At 33.5% G+C, this 25,616-nt stretch overlaps 1 long non-coding RNA gene across 4 annotated transcripts in view; it reads left to right on the top strand.

Moving 5' to 3' along the window:
* The first annotated feature begins 1,041 nt into the window (after positions 1–1,041).
* LOC148954404 (uncharacterized) overlaps positions 1,042–25,616 on the top strand; it is a 177,485-nt gene continuing 152,910 nt past the window's right edge. For 2 of the 4 annotated variants that reach the window (XR_016141518.1, XR_016141517.1), the window contains exons 1-4: positions 1,042–1,129; positions 3,603–3,759; positions 6,728–6,880; positions 8,771–8,937. This is a non-coding gene — a long non-coding RNA (uncharacterized LOC148954404). Of the gene's footprint in view, positions 1,130–3,602; positions 3,760–6,727; positions 6,881–8,770; positions 8,938–12,664; positions 12,953–25,616 lie in introns of those variants that run through there. The other 2 variants (XR_016141516.1, XR_016141519.1) reach the window with 2 other exon arrangements.

The raw sequence follows: 25,616 nt of genomic DNA, 5'->3' as shown, positions 1-25,616 counted from the left end.
AAAGATTTGGAGCGGAGTTTTTTGATTGCCGAAGCGATTGTGATCGCAAAGAAATGGCTGGGCTTGAAGCTGGATCCTGATGCGCCATTTCAGAAGCGAACCGGAACGAAGGCACCATCTAGCGAGTCACCTTGGTGATATCTTGGAAATGCTGAGAAAAGGTGATTCAGATTGTTTTACAATTCCGACTTTCGTCATTCGAAGCCCTTCGGAAGTGCCAGTTATCCCGGCTTCGGCTTACTCGGCTTTGCTCTCGAGAAAGTCACTGAACTGAACTTGCATCTAAAAACTATATCCAATCAGTTCGAGTCTTATTCAGCCAATTTTCCACCGCTCTTTCACCGTAACGTATATAAATTCGAACAAGCGTAAAAATGACATAAAAGTGAATGAAAGACGAAATTAAAATCATAAAATCTTGACATTTCGGCAATAAGGCTCCCTTTGTACGTAGCTGGCTAATTACAGGCACTATATGCCATCCGGGATTAGTTTCTAGTTGGAATTAGCCTCCATGAAATTAAGGATTTTCAATGAGCTAGTGACACATCCCCAAACTTGACTCCTCACATTTGATTTGGTATTGCCATATTTTTCAAATAATTATTAAAAATTCTTGCAATTCTGGACACAAACAATTACCCAAGATAATTTGCTCCGAATGCGCCCGTGTGATACCGTAATTAAAAATGCTTATCAAGATGGCTTAGAAAAGACTATAAATCTCCATAAAATTTTATTTTATATTTATGCATATACATTTTTTCTTGCCAGAGCTTTTCTAAAGCGGATTGAACTCGTCCAGCCTAAGCCCCGTTCTAAAACTCTCTTATTGCGTTAATGGGAACTGACACATCAATTACTTTAGTCTGAAAATTTGGCTCCCGGAGCGGAAACGTTTAACCCGTTCGTGAGCTACTATTAAAATCACTGTCTAGAATTTTGTATTATCATTGTCTGTTCATTTATTCTTCTTTTATTTAGCTAATTAAGAGGTCATAAGAGTCAAATTGATTCTAGATACTATAATAATATTTCATATTAGCAGGCTGTCATTGAACTTAATCTGACTGATTCAAACTCTCAACATCACCTGGCTCAAAGTCAAAACTCAACAGCTAGCAATGTGGTGAGTCATTTTTTGATATAAAGGGTATAAAAAGAGTGATTGTTACGCGCACGTCGTAAAGCTATCCGGAGATTTATTGTATCAAGCCTAAAAACAATATTTTGCTGTTTCATTCATTTGTTGGGTATAGGCTACTTATGCGCAGAGTATGTATGCACACTTGAATTTCTTCGAGAGCAGTCGTCATTTTCAGCAATGGAAAACACCAAAAGTTGGCAGAATTATAAAATATATAAAATTGCTCGAACGATTTCAAAATATTTCAGGTGAAAGTCAAAGCCCCCTTACATGCATAAGAAAACTAGGGGGGAGAATGTGACCCCCTTCCACACACCAGAAAATGAAAATAGTAATAAGAAACAGGGTGTTTTGGTATATCTACTGGACACCAAGTGCCCAAAAGCTTCACAGAAAATTGAGTCAGTTCCTTAGACAGGTTTTCGAAATAGAATTTTTTTTTTCCTTCACGAATAGAAAACTTGGTGAGTAAAAATGGTGTTTTGGAAATTTCCAAATTTTCTATTATTAAATTTTCGGTACTCCTGTACTAAACGGACTCCTTTATATAAAAGAAGTTTAAAAGAAGTTTGGAAAAATAGAGGAGATCCGGAAACGCAGCGTACTTGTCCAAAATGTGGTGAGATTGGTTTTGGGCTGGGTCATTTCCTCCTGCGATGCCGGTGGCTTTCTCACATAAGGGGAGAAATTTTGAAAGAGGGTAATGATTGGCTACTTCGAGGATTTTCAAGTTCAGATTCACCACAGACAGTAGTAAGTGTGGTAAATTTTGCATTGAAAGGTATGAATGTTGATTAAGAGGATAGTGATTTTAGTATGTCTTCATTTTATTTATCCTTTTTCTTTTCTTTTTTGTTTTGTATATGGCTGTAAAAAAGCTTTAATAATACATTATTATTATTATTATTATTATAGTGCTAGTTTGGTTAATGCTATTGAAATAACATAAAATAGGATGAGTATATAATAGTTTAGAAACAAATTTGGGCTATATATTTGCACATTAGGGGGGGGGGGCAAAGCACCGTATATTAAATACGTAACCAAACCTAGGTCCCGTGCCCCCCCCCCCCCTAAAGCCCAAAAAACAACAGTTTGAATATCGTATGTGCAATGAAAACTATGCTGTACATTGTATTACTCTATAGCGGTGTCTTGAATTATCCCGTCAAAAACGGGTTTTTCGTGACTGGTTTCCATTGCAGTATATAAAAGAGTCCGTTTAGTACAGGAATACCGAATTTTCTATGCTAAAACAAGCTAGCGTATATCCGATGAATCTTCCCTAGCACGAATTCATTCCGCATTACAGTTAACCTAGAAGGTTCGGTTGCAGCCAAAGTATAATCACCCACGGAACCAGTACTGACAAAACTCTCCAAAAGTGACCTTGCGTACCTCAGCGCCTCTAGACGCAAAATGTTTTACTACTTAATCGCTCCGAGCCAAAGTACTTTGCTCCGGCCAATAATTATGCTAGAGCGTGAATCCGGTGACGAGTGACCGGGATGAATTGTGTAACTACGGTTTTTAGTTGCCAGGTTCGCATGGGTATACAAAGGGTCACTTTTTTGTGTGGTGAGGATAGGTTTTGTCAGTACTTGTTCCGTTGGTGATTATACTTTGGGTTGCAGTGATCGTTTTTTTTTTCGATTATAGCCACGACTCTCCGCCAACTATCATTGTTTTCCAAAATCATTTATTGTGCACCCGTCATACTGGTATGCTATACCCTGCTGTGTTCCAACACTGGAACACGTGTCCCTTAAAAAGGCAGCGTTTTTCTGAAGTTGATTTTTCAACTGCTACCAGTAGACATACCTCTCAGGATCAGGCCTGTTGATCACATTACTTATCTTATCCTTCCAATTGGCTCATCAATAAAGCTTACATAACGACTTTTGTAGCTCATTTGAATGTCAAGTTTGGCTACCATTTTTGTGTTTTGTTGCAAATAAGATACACATCAACCATTGTCTTATTTTAAAGATTTTCAACTCAATTGCCTTAATGCATCATCTGTATTTTGGACATTTTTTAAAATTATTAACATTTTACAACAATTCAAAATTTTCTTCTGTTTTTTTTTTCTAGAAAGATATTATATTTTTAACCAAATGGATCTGCAATTCTTATCTTGTGTCAAAAATAAACATTGTTGACACAGTTATTACTAAAGGATAGCAAGTGTCTCTGTATACAAAAGACTATTGAAGTTGTGTTGTCTATGAAATTTGAATATATATACCTTTTAAATAAACATCACATGTAACTGTGCTTGTTTGTATAAATTCTAAGAATTTTACCAATTATGATCATCCATTAAGTGTTTTAACTATCATTTTGGAAAGTGTAATTTTGTATATAGTTAATATATAATAGCTCATACTACCATAGCTACAATAATATAATTGCAATTAAAAGAAATAAATGGGTATATTATACAATCTTTTAGGGAACTGTTGTGCTTCTTCCATTTCTGTTCTGGCTGGGTGTAGTATTTAAATACTTCAAATTCAAGTCAACACTTTCCTTTGATGATTTAATTGTGAACTGACTCCAAACCAGGATGGATTCCATCAGTGCATCTCAACTTTCTCTCATTAAGCAGGGTAAGTAAAGTGATTTTATTAGAAGTTTGTTGACTAAATTAACAGCAAAATTATATAAACACTATCCAACAAGTGTTCATATAATTTTATTATAAATGGTTTCTTGCTATTTATTTACCTAATTTGCAATATTAGAAGTCTTTTACACTTTGTTTAAATTAGAAATAAAGAAAATCTTAATTTGTATTAATTCAAAAATGAAATTGGGAATTTTTAAGAACTATCATCATAAAAATGTAATATTTGGTAGACAAGTCTGCTTGTAACTTGGCCTCTGGAATGGAGTGGGGTGACTGTCTGAGTAAAAAACAATTTTAAGCATTTACATGTTGAAATAATTTTGCACTGACAAATGACAGTAGATTATATAAGACAGAGCTGTGTAAAGCCTCAAACAAAATTTTCGGTATTTGGAATCTACAAGGAAAAGGAACTAGTATTTGTCAAACAAGATAATGTTTCATATTGATACACCTAAACTGCTGACACTTTCATTTGAAATTTTAATTCAATAAATGAAAATAGACTGTAGCTCAAATGTATTTTGACTATGTCCCAAAAAGCCCATGTTGTACAAAAATCTTTTATTGATTAATTATTCTGAAATAGGCAAATAATGCACAAGCCTTTGCCTGATCTTCTAGGACCATTAAGTTAATACAATCACCCCTGATGGAGAAAAACAAAACAAAAAATAAACATGCATCTGTGGTCTGGAATAAAATACAATGTTCCACATTTTTGTATATAAGAGCTTTAAATCTGTACAGTAGTATTTTTTTATTTGTTGAATCTGAGTGTGTTATTTTTTAACCTGATTGTGTGATTAGTACATAACATTTTTCTGTCTTGTTATGCATAAATGTGTTGCAGAATTATGAGATAAATTATAAATTCCTTCATATGTTAATTGGTCAGCAAAGGAAGAAAATTGAATTTTATTTTGAGTGCTGTGGGGTAGACAAATTTCAAAAGGAGGACTTAAAACAGTTCATAGAAATGCTCACCTCATGACAATCATTGTAATTTTGTTCATTGCAACAATTTGGGGGTGGGGGACATTTCACCCCCTGGATTTTGAAGAAGTCCTTTTTGGTATGTTATATTAAGTAAAAAAAAACTTATTTGGGCATGTCCATAAAAAAAAATGATAAACATAGAAATTGCCAGTCCGAGATATTGACAAAGATCGTCGCCATCCTGCCGCCTCATCCTTGTCGTGGTCTGTAACCCATGTCCACACCGTCTGACATTTTTATTTTACCAGCATTTACCAGCCTGTCTTGATGGCAAGAAGTTTTAGATGTTGGGGCACACTTTTTTCTTTCTAAAACATTAGCCAAATTTAACAATATTGACTTTCTTGGGAGATGGTAAAAATCATAGCCACTTATCTCACTGATGCACAAGCCAGACCCATAGTTACACCTGTTGATGAAAATGCAAAGTATTATGAAGTTCATGGTGATTTTCTATGTTATAATGTTAAACTTGTATTTCAGAAGTTGGAAATTAAAATGGTGAGAAATTGGAAAGCTCATACCTACTTTGGTCACACCCGTTCTCTACTAATACTAGGCCTTCTTATCTGTATCATACTCCTAATGTAGTGCAGGAATAAGCGAAAATTGAGTGCTTCAGATGTTTTTGCCATTGGTCATCCAGTTTAAATGCAAAAAAATCAAGGTTACTTTTATTGACAGATTATTAATGTCCTGTTAGACATCATCAACATCAATAAAATGATTCTGGGTGTGTTTACAAGAAATATTTTTGTTTCTTTTCATTTATATACTTATATGAATATCTAGTATTACCTATATCACAAAAAAACTTATGACCCTAATTTTAACCCAATTCTTATATTTTGGTACAAAAAAGAACAAAAGATTAGGGCTGGAACACTAAGAATAGGAGTACAGGTCTAAGCTGTTAAAGTATTATTATTATGTATTGAGCAACCATTCATACCAACAAGACGCATGCATAAAAATATATGAATACTCCCTAATAACAAATACTATACATAAGCAATGTGCAAATTTTATAACTTGAAGACCTTTCTGCAAGGGCTGTTGGGGGTCATGTTATCTCCAAAGGCGTATTTAGTGCGCCTTTCAACTATTCTGAACAAAATAGCTATCTCAAAATCTTGATTAGATGATTTTTGGGAAAAAAGGCGTAATAGGGGGCCAAGTTGCACTACAATATTTTTTGTCACCTATAAAAAGGAACTATAACTTTTAATTTTTGTTAGACTGAGCCCTTTACTTTTCTTAGACGACCCATGGGTCAGTGTGATTACCCCTGTAACATAAAAAATAGCAACCACATAATTGTTATCTTTATTCTGATTTAAAAAGAAAAAAAAATCAGCATTTTTGAATATAGTAGATTGAAACCTCTCCAGGCAGATTTTATTATACGCTGACGCTGGGGTTGTGATTTTAATTATGATTATTTAACTTTTAGGAGGGTCTCTCCTCGATTTCAAAATTAGTCATATTTTCTCTGATGGGTAACACTAAACTTAGTGAAAATTATATATTTGAAATCAGCATAATAAGCCAATTATTTTTTTTGTTACCACAGAGTCTTGTCGCTTTTTTCTTAACGCTCGGTACCATGAACTGTTTTATGAGATTTAATCTGACTTGAACAGCCGGGATTGTATTATTAGGGTTATATATAATCTTTAGAAGATAGTGTAAATTTAAGGCACTCTAAAAAAAATAGAAAATAGAAGGCCAAGAATGTGATGATTTTGCAAATTTTGATCGATTTTTCTCTTCAGTTTTACTTTTTTCTAAAAAAAAGTAAAACTAAAAAAAATAGCACAAAAATGCTTGGAAAAAGTGCGACATTCGAGCGCTGCCAAAAATACAGACAACAAGTCTATCTCTTTTTCCGGTCTATTCATTTTATTTGATGATGAGGGTTTCTTTTATTTTGATTTTAAATATCCTAGCTACTTCCCTCTCTGGCAGTGATAAGCCATTTGGAGGGTGTGAAGCATATCTTACAAAGGACCCCTTTGCTGTGTTTTTAAAAACAGAAATAAACTCTGTTCAGCTTTTTCCAGCCGGCGTTGAAGCGTATACAGTTAATAAAGTCAAGGAAGGTATGTTGAATATTGTTTGACAACGAGCTCCTCATGACTAGCATAACTGATTACAATTACCAAGTATTTCTTTTTTTTATACATAGTAGAAATAGTAGATAGAGATAGTAGAAATGCATTTTGGCAAACTTCAAGGTTGACTTAGTTACTTTTATGAAGCTTTTGGGAAGTGATTTATCTCAAAAATAGATTTTATTTTAATCTTTAATTACTACAGCTTTAAAAACGCAATTCCTTTTGGTTTTAGTTGATTGATCCTCTTTGAGTCAGTGGCCTCTCTGGCCTATCTTGTGCGCAGGGCAAAATCTTGATTAGCGCCCCCCTTACCACCTGTCTCCCAAAAATTTTCAGGCTAAATTAAAAAAAAAAAATTCATTTATTAACACAATTTTCGTTTATTAGCAAAATTATTCATTTATTTAAATCTAAATTTTCTTGCTCTAAATGGGAAAAGATATGGGGAAAATTAAAATTTAGGATTCAATTTGCTTATACTTACTGCCAACTGTGCCCTCTACCTTATTTCACTAAAAATACAATTTCAAAACTTCAAGACGATTATAAATATAAGATTATTTGAAATTTTTAGCCCCTAAAACTTCTGCCCCTGCTGAAAGTGCCACCTCTGCCCTTCCAAATAAAACCTTCTCTTCTGCAAGTTTAATTCATAATGATTTACTGTAAAGGACTGTTTTGCACTTTCTCCTAAGTTATTCTGATTTATGCAATGTATTTTTAATTGAAATTTTGTACGATTTCATCAATGAGTCCACTCACGATATAATAAGACAATAGCTTTGATACGATCAGTCCTATTATTTAATTTATAATAAAATTTTTTTTCCCAAAAATTATTATTATAAACGAATTTCACAAAACTATTTACATATCTAGACCGTTTTTTTCAGTACATTTAATGTTATTTTGTCAATTTTCAGAAAAAAAATATTGAGCCTTTTTAAAGAAAAATAAATATTCAATTAACATTATATTAATGAACATATCTTTAATTAAACCCTGAAAGTCAAATATAGTAAATAATAATAGTAAAAATATAATACGCAGCACATTAAATATTTAGGTAAGAATCTTGGCAAAAAAAAATGTTTTTGAAATGTTTATTAAAACTGTTAAATTTTATACCCTGTTGTAAAATTAAGACACTATCCTCTCAAAGATATAAATCGTGGATTGTTTCCATACAGACGTACAGTCATGCTGTTTGTCTCTACCGCCCGCCCTCGCCCCTAGTTTGTTGTCTATACCTTTTTAAAGTTTTTTTCCATTAAACGGAAAGGATTTGATTTTTTTCATTGAATAATAAATACACGGTCCCCCCTCCCCATGTGTTCGTTGGTTTGAATTAAAGACAAAGAAGAAACTATTAAAAACCACCAAAAGTTTATATTATAGGTGGTTATAACAATATAATTCTTTAATGTTGTTTATTCAAAATTTAATCAACCACAAATCAAATGAGTTGGAAATTTAAGAATCATAAAAAATAAGTTTACTATTATATTTAAAGTGTTAAAAAAATTAGACACTCTTTTTAGAGTCCCATCCACAAATATGTTTAACTTACTCTGAGATTTAGCTATCCTAATTTTTAACAATCAGCTTTTTCAAAAAAAAAAAAATTATGAGTGGCTGTAAAATTCAGTTAATAAGTATGATTGGATAAAATTAGTGATAGCTAAAATCAGTATCTGTAAAATCTCATTAAAAATTTTAGTGTCATTATTTAATTTAATTCTGAAAATATTATAATTTCATTTTGAAATAAACAGAATAAAATAACTCAATATATACTTTGAAGATATACCTGAACTAATAGGCAAAATTTATCTTTTGAGAATGTAAAATTTCTTTTTCCATATTGGTGTCCAGAAATTGAGGATGTGTTGCCTGAACATGAATTCTTTGGAAATTCTACAAGTACCATTTCATCAATTCACAAGAAAATATTGATGTAGCGGCTCCTACGTTCTTTTCTCAGCAACTCGATCTTGGCTCTGGCTCCTTTAAACTGGACTCCGGTTGTGGTACTGACTAAGGTATGTTTATAAGAGATCATAGTTCACATATCGTCAAAACGAATAATAAAAGCATAACAGGTGTAATTTTGTTTTATTTACTATTTTTTAAACTAAAATAAAAAACGAAAATGTATTTTAAAAAAAAATTAAAATAGAAAATAAAACTATTTCTTAAAAATATTGGGGCAGTCAATGGCGGGCCCCCCAATTGACACACAACGGCAACCAGATGAGAAAAAAAATGGACCCGGGCGAGGGGAGGGATAGATAGATAGATAGATAGATATTTATTTCGATAGATAGATAGATATATGTTTTTTTGTAAAAAGAAATATTACCTCCTTTGTCCAAGAACCAAGTATACAGTGTAATTAATTTTTTGTACTTGTCCCATTATTCGTAACACCCTCAAGAATTTTGATCTGCAAGATCTGACAAAAACTGGTCTGTATTTGGAGACAATTAGCTCAGGCTCAGTGTAAAAACTACGTTGTATGTATATTTTAAGTAATTATTTAGTATATCGAGTTGGTACTCTGGGTGGTCTGCTTTTCATGATTCTTTGTCGTAGTTTACATATTTCTGTTAGTAAAGTATTATATTTTCACCATATTTAGGTAAATTTCGAGTTAGGTTTAACCTAAATTCACTTCTTGGGTGTTTTCTGAAAAATGGACAAGTACGATTTTTTTATACATTTTATTATAAAAATGTAAAAGAAATAAAGAGAAAATTGATACATACATGAATGTTATCTATCAACGCCTCAATAATTACGAAGCATGTTTCCATTATTATGATCTACAGAGTCTGGTGAGCAATGTTGCAGATAAAGATTAGGTCTTCTGAATCCATGTCGGAAGCTAGGTGGATTGTGACGGAAAGTCTGAGTCGCAGGAATTACTTCTCGTATATTTTTATTCTTCTTCTCTATATTATGCAGTACTAACTTGAGTAAAAAATCAAAACTATTCTGGTCCAGTCTGATAAATTTCCTGTGTCCCTTTTGTTCTGTATCGTGCAGAACGTTCAGTAAATAATCAAGAGTGAAGCGATTTCTCATCTTATACCACTCCTTGGACCGACGACGTTTCCCATTTTCGTTTTGTTTTAGCTTGAGCGCAATCAAGGTACATGTAATAAAAGCCAAATCTAGTATTAGACTGCAGTTCACACACGGTAGACACTTCACTAACTGACTCTGAACTGAAACTAAAAATCTGGCCGTGAGTTAAAATTAAACTTGAAATTAGCTTTGATCAAGATTGACGGGTTAATTGAAGGTTGATTGAAGCACACGTCAATCGATTGATTCAGGCATGATTGACCGTCTAGGAACCGTCTAGGACGATTGAGTCAAGCGTTGACGGTGATTGATAGAAATTTTGAATGACTCAAGTGGTTGATGAGAGTACTTTACCGTCTAGACTAGTTTTGTTCAAGTATTGCATTCAGTCACGCGCCAAAAACAATGCAAGACACATATGAATTAAACAAAAATGCGGAACTTTCTTTCTAATAATATTCATACTCACAATCATATTTGAGATAGCAGATAGCTTCGAGATCGGAGTCGAAGTAGCAGAAACTCGTATTAACAAGAAAGAATGTCATCACGAGATTAACAAAATAATGTATTTGTACAGTTATATAAAGGACCTCAGAGGGAAAGGGGGGTTACAATGTCAAAAAAGTGAACTTGATACTTGGCATTCTGGAAATTCTGGCTTAATTAATCTAAAACCCCTTCCCCAATGCTTGGGTATTGCCTTAGTTATGACTGAAAATTGGCTCATTTTGACAGTTTTAACTATTTTGTCAGTATTAGATATTCATAATCCCTTATAAAAACAGCAAGTTTTATTTATAAACTGTTATTATGTCCAACAATTCTGAAGGATTTTTGGAAAGTTACCCTAATAAAAATACATTTATCATCTTATTTTTTCATATTTAAAAATAAAGTATAATGAAAATATCTTCTTTTAGTATTTACCTATGTTCTTATTATTAATTTTTCTTTATGATTTAATCTTGCTCCTTCTCTATATAATTTCAGTATGACCTTTGAATAAACAAGATTCATATTCAACTGATTCAAGTTTGTGACTATTGACAAGATATGGAAAAGTCTGTTGTCTTTCTCATTATTCTGTCAACATTTTAAATTATTATTGAATTAAAGATATTATTATCCTACGCTCATATAAGAGATTACGTGAAGTGGGTATTTTCTCATCGTAATAACTTGGTGATAATATTAAACGACCGCGATGTGAAAGAATGTTGATACTCATGTCATTGTAATTATACTGGGAACATCGAAATTTTTTCACGAGAAACAATAAGATTAGTCAGTAAATATGCAACTTATTCGTTATTCAAAAGCGTAACATAACTGTAACTTAAATTCAAAAACATAACAAAAATGTAACCTTTTTGGGACCTCAACATAAAAAATAATGTTTTTTCTTAAAAGCGTGCCAAAAATAGTACGAACGTAACTTCGGTGGCAACCCTGCCACTAATCTGTTCGAGATGAACATAGACAATAACACATTTTGCAAGAACAACCATAGAAAATTCTTTGAATTTTAACTATTGTTTTCATGCTGCGCAATAATAAGCCCTGTTGGAGAATTGTTTAGCAGACTCTGAATAGGTAGCATCCGTGTATGACTGTCATTTTTGAAAAGGTCTAAACTATATCTTGGCAGGAAATGTTCTTTATGCCGCATCTCACCATTCCCCCTCGAAGGCTACCATTTATATTCAAGATTAGACAAATTTCTAGCGATTCAGAATTACAAAGTTTCATAAGTGGAACTTGGATAAGAAATACCTCGTATTTTGTGATTGGAGACGGGAATATTAATTTGCCTAAAGGTGGTGGCAGGTACTGACGTTGAGAAATCTGACAATGATGATGATACATTTGCTGTTTTTTCACTGATACTAACAAAAGACTGATTTAGAAGTTCAAAGGAGCTAGACTGTATGAACGCTGAAATTATGGAGCTGAAAACTCAATCTTATTCGTACCCGGGTAAAATTGCATCCCTTGAGAAGAAATTCTTTTGTTCAAAAGTCTCACTGTGATGAGCTCCACAATTTCAGCATTCATACTTTGAAGCTTCAAAGGTCAAATTTAGACCGGAGGATTGAATTCAGTTTTAGATTCAGAATTTTTGGAAAGGAATCAAAAATTTGTTTTGGTCATTGCCGACATCGTTCGTTACAATAAATAATTTCCTTTGTTTCGCCATCATCAAATTAGACCTTAGTGTTCGCAACGTAGACGTCAGTTATTTTTGATTTTTAATTGTATAAATTATTTTTTTTAAGTTGATGGTCAATTATTTTGAACTAAAGTAATATGTAATTTGGTTGCTTGTAAATAAAAACAAACATTGTCTGTTTTCTTTAGGTTTAAAAATATATAAAGCTTTGTATTAATTATCCTTCTAGATTCCGAAGCTAGCTCTGACATTTATTAAATAATGGTAGAAATTTAGCCCTTCAAAAAGTCATGTTATTTTCTTAGCCCTTTAAAGGTCGTGCCTTTTCTTTGCGGTAAATCTAACTAATCTCTAAATTATTTTTCGGAGAAGCCTGATAGCTGTTACGTTTTATTTTAGATATCTTCTATTTCTTAATCTGTATAATTTAAGCTAGAATAAAAATAAGTCATCATGACGATAGCCTCTCTCAATATATTTATTAAACTAACCAAATTTACTTTCAGGACAAAAGCTCGAAGTGCCTCAAAGGAAAAAACTACATCGGAAGCCACTATGAATTCTAGAAGGTCTTCTACCTCTGCACCTATCAATTTGAGTGTTAACGGGCACCAATTTTCAAAAGCCAGAAATGCATAATTACCTCTTTGTTTTAGTTTCTTATGGTTTTCTTTTTCTGAAATTTAAATTTAAGTAAAGAATTTTGACGGATTTTATCCAATTATTTCTTTTAAGACTATTTGTAATAAACATTTGAAAAATAAATACTTATAAAAGTATTGTATTCTGATATTTATTGTAAAATGCTGATAGCCAAAGGCTAGTGATACATGCAGCTAAAGAATAAGAAAAAATTGTGTTCTGGATTTCAGTTATGCCGCATCTCTGTCACATGCTACTACTACTACTGCTAAAAATACAATCTACCGGTTCCAAGCTACATGTGATAGATATTTTTTTTTGTAAGTACATGTTTTCTTTAAAAATGCATTTAAAATTTTAGGTCAGTAAGGGCTACGAGTCGCTCTTCATGAGTCTGTGGCTAGTATTACAACCACTGTGTGAGACTCTAAGTCTGCGGTGAAGGTATTTCAACGATAGCTATTTCAGTAGTGCAACTTTTATGTTTCTTAATCTTTTTTACTCTAGAAACTCTACCAAAAAGTGCCATATCGCACTTTACTCTGCCGCTATCTAGCCGAACCGATAAAACAAAAACAGTTAGCATGAGCATTATCCTTTAAATGAAACGCTAACCGTCTCTTCATAATCTTCCAAGTCCTGTGGTGGCAAAGTGAGTAGTCTCAGCTTGTTAATACGGGACCCTGAGATCGGAAGCCGGTTGTAGCAACACACTACAGAGCCGATGCAAGGACCTGAATAGTCAAAAAGTGTCATTAATCCGAAAAAAAAAATTCCAGTCATATAAAAGTACTGGCCAAAAGAAAACGAAAAAAAGAGGGGAGACACATCAGTGTTATTCTTGCAATAAAAGTAACTTTCTTAGACTTTTCAAGAAAAGGACCGTAAAGCCCCAGTTTTTGATTTTCTACGATTGTGATTTCTGGTGTAATTTTATTTTGATTTTATCTACAAGGCGCACAAAATTTCGGCCAATCTGTGAATATTTTCTCATACAAACTAAAGGAAACTGTTGTAAGGATAACGCTAGGTCGAACGTTTTTGAAAGTTTGCCATTGTCCTTTTTTTTATCGGTATTACAAAACAGTAAAAACAGTCTACCGCGCACAGTGAACTATTTCACAGTATAGGGTAAGCACCTGAATTAGTTATTAAACTTGAATGTTTGCAAGAGAGATAGACAGTTTATTGGGGAACTCTAAGCAATGGTTGGAGGAATATCGAGAGAGTAGGCACTAGATCTATTAAAGAGTAGTCCTCGAAGCCGCGTCGAAAACTAGCTGCATGCTGCCGAAAATATTTCACCGCACCATCGCCGCCAAAAATTCCAGTGCCAAATTATTTTCTGAGATTACTGAGAAGAACATATAAGGCAAAATCCACTCTTCAATGACATATACAAAAATTTTGGATTCCGCTCAAAATGCTTTTGAATTTACTCGTCTACTATGGACTTTATATTATCTTTTACTTTTTTCTGTCCTCTTCACCTCAATGAAATAATTTCTAATTAAAATAAGTTTCGACTTGCCCTGATAGTCTTTGAAACCTTCTTCATAATTTTTTTCTTCTTTTGGTTGAATAATATATATAAAATTTTCACCAGTCTTCTAAGGTTAATAACATTCAGCCCGTGGGCCCATACTATAGCTAACATCGGCTAACAGGGCTAAGACACACATTATTTCAAAACTTTTAGTCCATCATTCCTAAGTGAGAGGATTCAATCGTGAAGCAATGAGAAACAATAGTCACTAAAGCATAGAAAGTGAGATGTTGGGAAGCATCAATCCCTTTATTCTGTAGATTAATTACTGATTATTTAGGTTCTAGTGTTGTTCTCTATTTGCACACATTTTTTTCTTCATATTTGATTCCCATTCTTTTTTAATATCATATTCATTGTAATCCGCCCTTAGCTTTTACACCAACGTTTAACTTTTGCATTTCTAATGCTTCGAAACTGTAATAAAGCCCCTGAAAAAACTGTCCTCTTTTTATTATTATTATTTCCTTCACTTTACTTCCTATCTATCTTTTTTTTTAACATTTTCCCCATTCACTTGATTCTCCATCCATTAATTTACCATACAACAATTTCAAAATTCTCATTCTAGTTACCCACGGTGACAAGGGGTTGCTTCTATTCATTAGGCCTATAACATATAACATTAAAATACAAATTTACAATGCATATACATTTTTGTACTTTAAAATACTTTCACTTTTCTTAAAAAACTTTTCGCTACATTTACATAAATAAATAAAAAATTTAAACATGACACCATTCTTTTTTTAATACATCACATTTCAACATATTCTACTCTCGCCGGGCTTTGCGTTATTGGGTAGCTAGAACAATCCTCAAAAGAATTTCCCAAAAACCAAATATTTCACAATCCAGGCTAATCGTATTCCCCTCCACATATAAAATAAATTTAACTAATTTAAAATGGATTTCTAACAATTATTAAAAAAATTACTTTAAATCTAAACTCTATAATCTAAAAATTCATAGAAAATCCTATACTATCTCTACATTCCTTAATAATATATTCGATCTTAAACCCCATATAAAAATTCTAATCAAATATTGTACTCTAAATTCAAACACTTCATCAAAACTTCGAAATATTTAACTTAAATTTTACATTTATTCCATAAATATGTATTCCATTTTTTTTTTCCAAAATTAAAAACTCCCTTTTCTAATCTTCTACCTAAATCCTTACCACAAAATTAAAAGATAAAATCCAAGGCACAAATACTTTCCATTCTGTTTCCACACGATTTATCACATCATAATCTTCTTTCTGCTTTTCTTTTCGTTTCCACGCGTAATAACAAAATGCAATATTATATATTCTTGATATCGTCCTCTTAAAAGGGGGCCTTAAATGCTAACATCATCATTTTCATCCTGTTGTAAATCCTCACTGCTTGGATATCTTCTGATCAAGGAGCCTCATTTAATTTGAAGTATGATCATGAATCATTAGGAAATTTAGAGTTGCTTCTCGTTTGAGAAAACTCAAAAAATACATTCACACAACTGATTAGGGAAGGTGATCCACTGATCCACCTGAGATTACAGCCATCTCTTCAGCCTCACGTTGTTACGTCTATATTTTGAAAGAAGCATTCATTGGAAAAATATCACTCCTGGTAAGTCTTCAGTATTGCCCCTGAACATACTGGGCCAGTGCAACCAAAGATCATTTCTTTGATCACGGTCATTTCATGTACCGTGAGTAAAATGTGACATATTTAAAATACAAAAATAAAGTTCCTTCTTTCTAAAGATAATTCCGACTTCCTCTTATTAAGTTTAAATCTAGTTTCAAAAAAAGAAAGGTCCTTAATCAGCAAAGAGAAAAATTGCAGTTTAGCCTCAGACAAAGAACGGCGTTATCCAGCTTTGGATTTCGCTAAGATAGTGGGCAATAAAAAAGATGCTACACACACAATTTTTCTCAGGACTTTTAAACTATAAGAGCCATTTGAATGTTTGAATCATCAGAAATATTTAAGACTGATTATTGGACGGAGGGTTTGGCCCGCCTCAGGACTTAGGCCAATTATGAGTCGTCAATTAGAGCGCAGGACATTATAATGTTTTTATAATACTGTAAAAGTGCTTTTTGGAAGGATTCGTAAATCAGATTCAGGATCATTAAGAGCAGAATTATATTGACATTCAGGCATTGCGATTCAAATTATTATGCAGTCATTGTAGAGACTTGGTTATTATTTGCCGTCAATTGAAACTAGCATTGCTGTACACCTAAATATGTAAGTCTTAATAAAACTATTATCTTTCAATTTGCGTTTATTATATTTTATATGTCTGTATCTAATCGCACGACAGGTAGCTAGTTCGCATAATTCCAATGTAACGCTCTCCCAGGGATCTGATTTCTACATACTATAATAGGTAATTGATTTCGAGATAACCCAAGGAAAGGAGGTTATGTTCATATAATTACAAATTTTATTTTTGTCTCAATGATTGAGGGTGGCGTGGTCATAAATTTACTTTACTCCCCATTGCTGTGGCGCGATCATAAACTTAATTTTCTCATTATTTTTATAGCTTGCCTAGCCTTTTAAGTAGCCCAAGAAAATCACCCCGGAAGAACTGGTACGATTGGTACACTGCTTTAAATCATAATATTACATACGGCACAGTCCTTGGCGCTATAAGTGGCGCTATCGGAGAACTTATAAGGTGTAAGTTCACAGCTTCAAATGTACAATTTTAGACTTGACCCGGTCAATTCTCATTACCGCAATTGTCTCAGTCCTTTCTTTTATCGCCACAAATTTCTTTTATTGCTACAAATGGCACGGTCGGAAATTGGAAGAAAACTTGCGAACTAGTTAGGCTCTAAACATTGCAATTTAAACTTCATCAGTGGAAAGATACAGACCTATAAGAAAAGTGATTAGACCTATTGCCGCTAATCTATTACAGGGAAACCCTTTAGAATATCTCAAAGGAGATAATAGCCTCCCCCAAAATAGGCTAAGTGAAATAATAAATTTATTTTGAGTTAATTCAAACGCAAAAAAAAAATATCGGAAGACCTAAGCGATTTATTAATGGCGCAAAATTTGGTCGTGAAAAATATAAAAATAGCAAAGTCTATCCCGTAGTACAACGGACAGTCAGATATCGACGATTTAATATCCAATTGGCCCAGTTTGTAGAACTAACAAAAACAGAGCTAGAAAAATTAGCCGACATGCTTCTATTACGATTAAAAGGCCAGGCCGTAACCTTTCTAAAGTAGATTGAACATACCATAGGTGACGACGCCAGCTTGCCAATAAATACGGTGGATAAATTGTTAACGGCATTTAAAGATAGATTTATCGAAACCAGTTCCATAAATAAATTAAAACACGGAATGGTGTGCTTTGACTATTCACAAAATATAAGAGAATATCTTGATAATATACGCATTTTAGTAGAGGCAAAATACGGAAGAGGTTCAGGACAACTGTATGAAAAAGTCATACTAAATATCTTTTTGCAAGGGCTACCCCCAAAACTATATAGAATGGTAATATCAAAAAATATTCAGACGTTGGATCTTGCAGTTCAGGAGATAGATCGATTGATTGAATTCGACACGATGGTTGCAAATCACAGTAAAGCAAAAATAAATAGCCGAGGGGATTCAAACGCGAACCTTATCTTCAAGGGCGGTTAGGCGTCTCCCAATTTCTTTTGAAGAGATAACTCCCCAGTGCCACAAAGAAATAAAACACAAGAACCCGCTAGGCAGAAAACAGTGCGTTTTCAGCCTGTCAAACAATCTAATTATGAAAATAACCATATAATAATAAGATGCTATATTTGTAATCGACCTGGACACATCGCGAGGGACTGCCGTTATGTCCCCAAAAACACATCAAGAATTGCTGTCGGCAGTAGGCAAAATTATGGCAACCATTTGTTCGGAAGAACAAATTTTAGCGCCGGTGGTGCACTAGACTATAGCCAGGGAAGATTGCGGCAATCAGTACCTTACAACGTGTACCAACCAAATTTGTACAATTTTACCCCCAAAAGACAAATTAATTACCGATTTTAAAACCCAAATACTCGCCAAAGCCAATATAATGCGAGAATGCTATATAGAAATCATGAAAATTTGCCGACGGGAAATGAAAATTTTTCAAGCCAACGACATCGGCAGTCAGCGCCAGCTGCCGCCACTGACGCAAGAAATCCAAACTATCGTAATAATGCCGGGCAAAATCGACAAACAAATATAAATCAATTAGATATGCCTACGGAATTTCAAATGTCTGAATCTCTACTGCAGACACCGACGTATGAAATAAACCCACAGGGAAACGTTTCAGGCCCCTCAGAAATATAAATTGGACCCAGAGGGTGCCCAGAATATTTTTTAGGTCCAAAACAATAGTAGTGCCGTCCTGTAGTGATAGTAATAACAAGTTACCTATATTTAATGACTTTTGATTTGCAAATATTTACTTTTAGGCTTTGATTGACTCTGGTGCTACTGCAAACATTATAAACTCATGCATATTTGATATGTTGCCTCCCCATATTAGACAAAAAGACATTTTAATAATATCAATCTAACTAGCGTGACAGGGCATAAATTGGATGCAAGAGGTTCAATTCACCTAGACATAAAATGGGATAATATAATCTTTTCGACAAATTTTATAATATGTGATAACTTTCCTTATGAAGCAATTATAGGTGCAAATTTCTTAAGGTCTAATAGAATACTATTAGACGTAGCGAACGAAAGGCTTGTCTACCCGGCTAAGGTAGGGGAAGAAATATGTACCTTAAAAAATCGTAACAGAGGTTACGAAGACAACGTAACAGTAAATAAAATTTCTGGTGGTATAATGTCGCAATGTTTTGAACCTCATGTCTCGCAAAAAGGACATGGCATAGTTAGAAATTTGTTCAATTATTCTGAGAGACATTGCAGGGATGAAGTAAATTTAAATAATAAAAGCATTGAATCCGCAAAAATAAAAATAGGAGATATGCGACAGTACAGGTCAAACGAAATCAAGAAATTAGCAGAATTATGGAAAAACATAGTAAAACCCAACTTGACGCCGCAATGGCGCAGCATAGCGCCAGTATGAATCTAATAAACAATGAAAATAAAGAGAAATATTACGGATTCGCGATAAGGAAAACAAAAGTCCCTCCCAAAACAATGTAAAAAATTTAAAGATCACAGATGCATTGAACCAGTGGTTAGCAAATCCAAATTATGGTTTGCGACCCCATCAAATGAAATTACTGAAAATCTGCTAGGTGAGGAACAGATTATATCTTATGACAAAGGAGAAGGTTTTAGTTGGGTAACTAATAACCACGAAAATGATACAATTACAATAAAAAAGGGGACATGTTTAGTTCAAATCCAAGTTTTATCGGAGGATGATTTAAATAGATGGAAAAATTCTAAAAGAAACCTAGTTAACGGCATTAAAACCTCAATAACAAATATCCTCTAACTAAATTTCAATTTTTGAACAAATTTAATATTGATCATATTACAGACTTGGAACTTAAGAAAAAATTATTCTAATTTTTATGGATTTTTCTAGATTTATTTTCCGAATCTTAATATGACATCGTAATGATACCATTTTATGAAAATTCGATTTTAACGACTGGTAATCCTGTAGCAAAACAGCCATATCGTGTGCCGTATAAGCACAAAGAATGGTTAAAAAATAAGATCTATGAATAAGAAAAAAATGAAGTTATACGCCCCAGTATTAGTCCATATTCTGTACCAGTGATCTTGGTACCAAAGAAGAATGGTGACCTTAGACTTGTATTAGACTATAGAGCCCTTAACAAACAAGTAGTTAGTGATAAATTTCCTCTACCAAGAATAGATGAAATTCTTGACTCAATTTCAAGCAAAAACTAAATTTTTACTTCTTTGGACCTTACCCAAGGCTACCACCAAGTGAAAATAGTCGAAAAGATGTCCATAAAGCTGCATTTTCAACAGCTGAATGTGGTTCATATGAATACTTAAGAGTACCTTTTGGACTCAAAAGAAGTTCAAGCGCGCTAACTTCTTCATAGGGAGTTTTATTCTCGGGCAATGTACTTTGACTCGTTTTTAGGGGGAAATTTATTAAATCCATAGCTTCTCACAGATTTGTTTTAGTTGAATCTTTGGGAGGAGTTTTCTTTGCAGTAATACTGGGGGTTTCTACAGCTCTGTTTAAAAGGCCCCTGTAAAGACAGGGGCCTTTCTATTGGTGTTGCAGGGGAAACCATATCGTCTGAAAATCTTTTGGGGGGACAAGGGGTCGAAATTCTATCGGGGAAAAATTGGGTTTTCGGAGATATTGTATAATCCAATGCTCCCGCGCTCTCTGATGATGAACTTTTTGAATATTTTAGCATTTCTACTCTCTCTGGTAGTATAGATTTTCCTTTAGGAATAACTAAATTTTTCATAGCTAAAAATGCTTCAAAATTTTTCTCATCGCTCTCATCCTCAAAATAGTCTTGCTTGAAATTAAAGGGTTTTAGCTCTGCCAATCTTGATCTAGGGGGCTCATTTTCTGCATCTGACGAATCAGTAGAGGAGGAACGCGGTAACCATCTTTCCGGAAATTTGGCTCTTTTTATTCGGCTAACATGTGCCTTGTAAGTTCTTCTGCTATCGAGGTTCACCATTTTAAAAGTATAATCGTTATCGTACTTTTTGACTATTCTGTACGGTCCAGAATATTTGTTGGAATTTTTTTTCCTTCCGTTTTTGCCTCGTTCTTTAGGTAGACGCAGTCTCCTACTTTGAAATCTATACTCCCCTTGACTTTGGGTTTGTATCTTAGCTCTTGGTTTATTTTACATTTTTCCAACTCTTGTCTAACTATTTTATAAGTTTTCCTCATCCTATTTATGAATTCTTGTTTGTAATCCCCCGAGTTATTATAATACTACCGAAATTCAATAATTTCATCATACAGGACTCTAAAATCACACCCAAAAAGTAAATAAAATGGATTGTCTTTGGTTGTTTCTGAGGAAACAGTGTTGATTACGTTAGTTAAATAAGGTAAGTATTGATCCCAATCGTTCCTTTTGTCTTTTGTATAAATGCTTGATACATTCGAAAATATTTTATGCCTATTTTCTATTTTACCATTAGCTTGTGGGTGATAAGGAGATGTCACCAATTTGTCTATATTAAGAAAACTCATTAAGTCTTTTGTTACTTTTGAAACAAAATTGCTTCCGTTGTTACTTAAAACTTTATTTGGAATGCCAAATTTTAAAAATAATTTCGCTAATGCCTTACTGGTGGCGTAAGCACCTTGATTTGTTAATGCTTTTACAAAATTAAATCCAGAAAAGTGATCTTTAACTGAAAGAATACAAGTATGGCCTCTGCTTGAAACAGTTAAGCCTCCACTGGTCCCGTATAAGTCAAATGAGACAATATCGAAGGGGTACTTTGCTACCGGGACCCTTCTCATTGGAGGATTAGGATAAGCTTGGGGTTTTTTTGATAAGTTACACGCTTCGCATGTACTTACAAATTCTTTAAGTTTTGTTATTGCCGACGGCAAGTAGAAATATTGTTTTAATTTATTGTTTAGTTTTCATTACTCCTGAGTGTCCACCTGTATCTGAATGAAAATATTTGAACACAGGCATTATTAAGTTTTTTGGTAACACAGGTATTATTGAGGTTTGGTTTCTATTTGTCTCAGCAGTCACGATTCTATATAGTATTTCTTCATCAAGATCATAGTAAAAATTATCTATCTCTTTTCTAAGAGTTTTGAATTTATCCGTTAACGCATCGTAATTCACAAAACAGTTAATAAGTGCTACACACCTTTCGTCCTTTTTTTGATTTCTTTTTATATTTTCTAAAGACAGGGTACAATAGTTAACCTTATTTTTCTTTACTGTGTTTTTGAATTTGTTTTTCTTAAATTTAGTTTTAATCTTAGCACTGATAGTGTTAACTTTATTTTTCTCAGCTTCCGACGGAATATTTTCTGGGTATCTACTCAAAAAGTCGCAAGCTACATTTTGTTTACCTTTTAAATATTCAAATTCTTAATTTAGGTCTTGGATTTTCATAATCCATCTAGCTAGAATTCCCGTGGGGTTTTTAAATGTGCTTAGGTGCTGCAAGCTTTTATGGTCTGATCGTAGTATAAATTTTCTACCAATTAAATAGTGTCTAAATTTGTCCAAGTGGTGGATTATAGGTAATAATTCTAAGTTTGTGGCGGAATAACTACTTTCGCCCTTTGATAAGGTTCTACTCGAAAAGTATATAACTTTTTCATTTTTTTTTTATTGGAAGGTCCTTGTAAAGGATCAGGGTTTTCTATGGGAATTATTTGCGAAAGAATAGTACCAATGCCTTTTGAACTTGCATCGGTTGTGACCAAAATTGTCCGTTTTTGAAATCAGGCAATGATAATATCGGTTCAGAAGTGAGTGCCTTTTTGAGACGGTCTAGTGAAGTTTGAGCTTTCTGGGACCAGGTAACATTTTGGGAGTTCCCTTTAGTTAATTCCGTGAGGGGTTTCGCAATTTGGGCGTAATTACGCACGAATTTTCTAAAGTAGCCAGTAAAACCTAAAATTCCCCTTAATTCTTTCATAGTTCTGGGGGTTTGAGGTTTTCAACACATTTTATTTTATCAGGGTCTGGGGATATCTTTCCTTGTGTTACTTCTACTCCTAAAAATTTAATTTAGGTTGAAATAAATATACTTTCTCAGGCCGACATTTTAAATTGCCCTGTCTGAACTTCTCGAACACCTTAGCTAATGTTGCTAAGTGTTGTTCAGCGTTTTCTCCCAAGTATATAACATCATCAACAAAATGAATGACATTCTTTAATCCTCTTAACAGGTGTAATAGGGGTCTACATAGCGCGCTTGAACTTCTTTTGAGTCCAAAAGGTACTCTTAAGTATTCATATGAACCACATTCAGCTGTTGAAAATGCAGCTTTATGGACATCTTTTTCGACTATTTTCACTTGGTGGTAAAGCCTCGCAAGGTCCAAAGAAGTAAAAAATTCTTGTTTTTGCTTGAAATTGGAGTCAAGAATTTCATCTATTCTTGGTAGAGGAAATTTATCACTAACTACTTGTTTGTTAAGGCTTCCAGTAGTCTAATACAAGTCTAAGGTCACTATTCTTCTTGGTACCAAGATCACTGCGCGGAATATGGACTAATACTGGGGCGTATAACTCTATTCTTTCTATTCATAGATCTTATTTTTTTAACCATTCTTTGTGCTTAAGGCCATAATGATATGGCTGTTTTGCTACAGGGTTACCAGTCGTTAAAATAGAATTTTAAAAAAATTGTATCAGTCCGATGTCATCTTCAGATGCGGAAAATAAATCTTGAAAATTACATAATAATTAGAATAATTTTTTATTAATTTCAAAGTCTATAATATTATCAATATTAAATTTGTTCAAAAATTGAAATTTAGTTAGAGGATATTTGTTATTGAGGTTTTAATGCCGTTAACTAGGTTTCTTTTAGAATTTTTCAATCTATTTAAATCATCCTCCGGGGTTTCGCAATTAAGGCGTAATTACGCACGAATTTTCTAAAGTAGCCAGTAAGACCTAAAATTCCCCTTAATTCTTTCATAGTTCTGGGGGGTTTGAGGTTTTCAACACATTTTATTTTATCAGGGTCTGGGGATATCTTTCCTTGTGTTACTTCTACTCCTAAAAATTTAATTTTAGATTGACATAAATTTACTTTCGCAGGCCGGCATTTCAAATTGCCCTGTCTGAATTTCTCGAACACCTTAGCTAATGTTGCTAAGTGTTGTTCAACATTTTGTCCCAAGTATATAACATCATCAACAAAATGAATGACATTCTTTAATCCTCTTAACAGGTGTAATAGGGGTCTAAACTCCCCTGAAGACATGGCATTCAAACAGTGGAGGAACCCCGCAAAAACTCTTGATTCCTCCCAAAGCTCTCAAGAATCTTTCAAATCTCCTGAGTTGAAAACTCAAGGGAGGACCTAGGGAACAAACCTTCTACTTCCAGAGGAGTAGAAATTTACGAAGGAATGGGAGGTGATACCTCAAAAACGCGAGGTGCAACCTCTAAAAGTTCTAATTCGGAATCATCGGAAACCAGTTCCGAAGAGTCTGACGGCGAATCAGACCATGTAGTAGTTAAAGAAATAGGGAAATCAAAACCGACTTCAGCAGCTGCGCACGCAAAAGAAACATCATTAAAAAAGCAATTATTTTTGAAAAAAAAATAAAAAAATTTCTATATCATTTTGATAGAAAAACATAAATAGAAAAAACCGCAAGAACCAGAATAAAGAGTAACGACACAGTTAGGTAAAACGGTTTAGAAACCTGACAGATTAAATTACCCATAAAAATACAAAAATAAATTTAAGGGATAGGCGTCATAAAGAAATAATAATTTCAAAACTTTTAATTTACGAGTAAAAATTATATGATTATAAAAATGCTGCAGAAAAATTTTGTCCAATATATATAAATTCCCGAAAAGAAATTCTAATTAAATAGTAGCACTGCATATAACTAATTCAAATAATTTCCTTTAATATAAAAAGTCTACCCGTACCATTCCAGTACGACACATCCAGTCTAACTGAAAGAAGCCGTGATAGGAAGTACTAAGCGAGAAATATTCATACACCTTAGAAATGATCTTTGGTTATCTTCTGTTCCAAGAGAAACTGTTGGATTTTTGTCTTGTTACAAAAATACAGAAAGAATAAACCCAAGTTACAAAACAGAATTACTGTGGCAAGATGTGGGTATGATAACCATAAAACAAGGGTGTCGACTTGTAACTAAAGAGTCAACTGTTCGAACGCCGTTAATTACCACGAGTACAAAGATAATAAGTCAAAAAATAATCAATTTCAAAGCAATTAACCTGTCGTACACTGTTCCAAATATAGAAAACGAGGAAATGAAAACCTTAATATGGTCCAAAATTGAAATGAATAAAGGGACATTAAAGCTTACAAAAATAAGAGAAGCATAGACTCCCAGATCTCCCTATTTACAAATGAAGACCAGATATTAACGTATGTGGATGATAGATACGGATTATTCTCAACCAATTTTTGGTAGAACATACTATTGACCGTATGTTTCGTATTCGCGATTTCCCTGACCATGAGAACCTTACTGACTTTTGATTATCGAAAAATCATGAGACTAAAAAGGCGAAAACCAAGAGAAGAACACGGGGAAACAACTAATGCAGAAGTTAACACCGGA

This window comes from Artemia sp. Qi Xiang Cuo, chromosome 3 (assembly GCF_049724085.1).
Source record: "Artemia sp. Qi Xiang Cuo chromosome 3, ASM4972408v1, whole genome shotgun sequence".
Classification (NCBI taxonomy): domain Eukaryota; kingdom Metazoa; phylum Arthropoda; class Branchiopoda; order Anostraca; family Artemiidae; genus Artemia; species Artemia sp. Qi Xiang Cuo.
The sequence above is the reverse complement of the archived record's forward strand: the minus strand, read 5'-3'. Positions and strand labels throughout refer to the sequence as shown.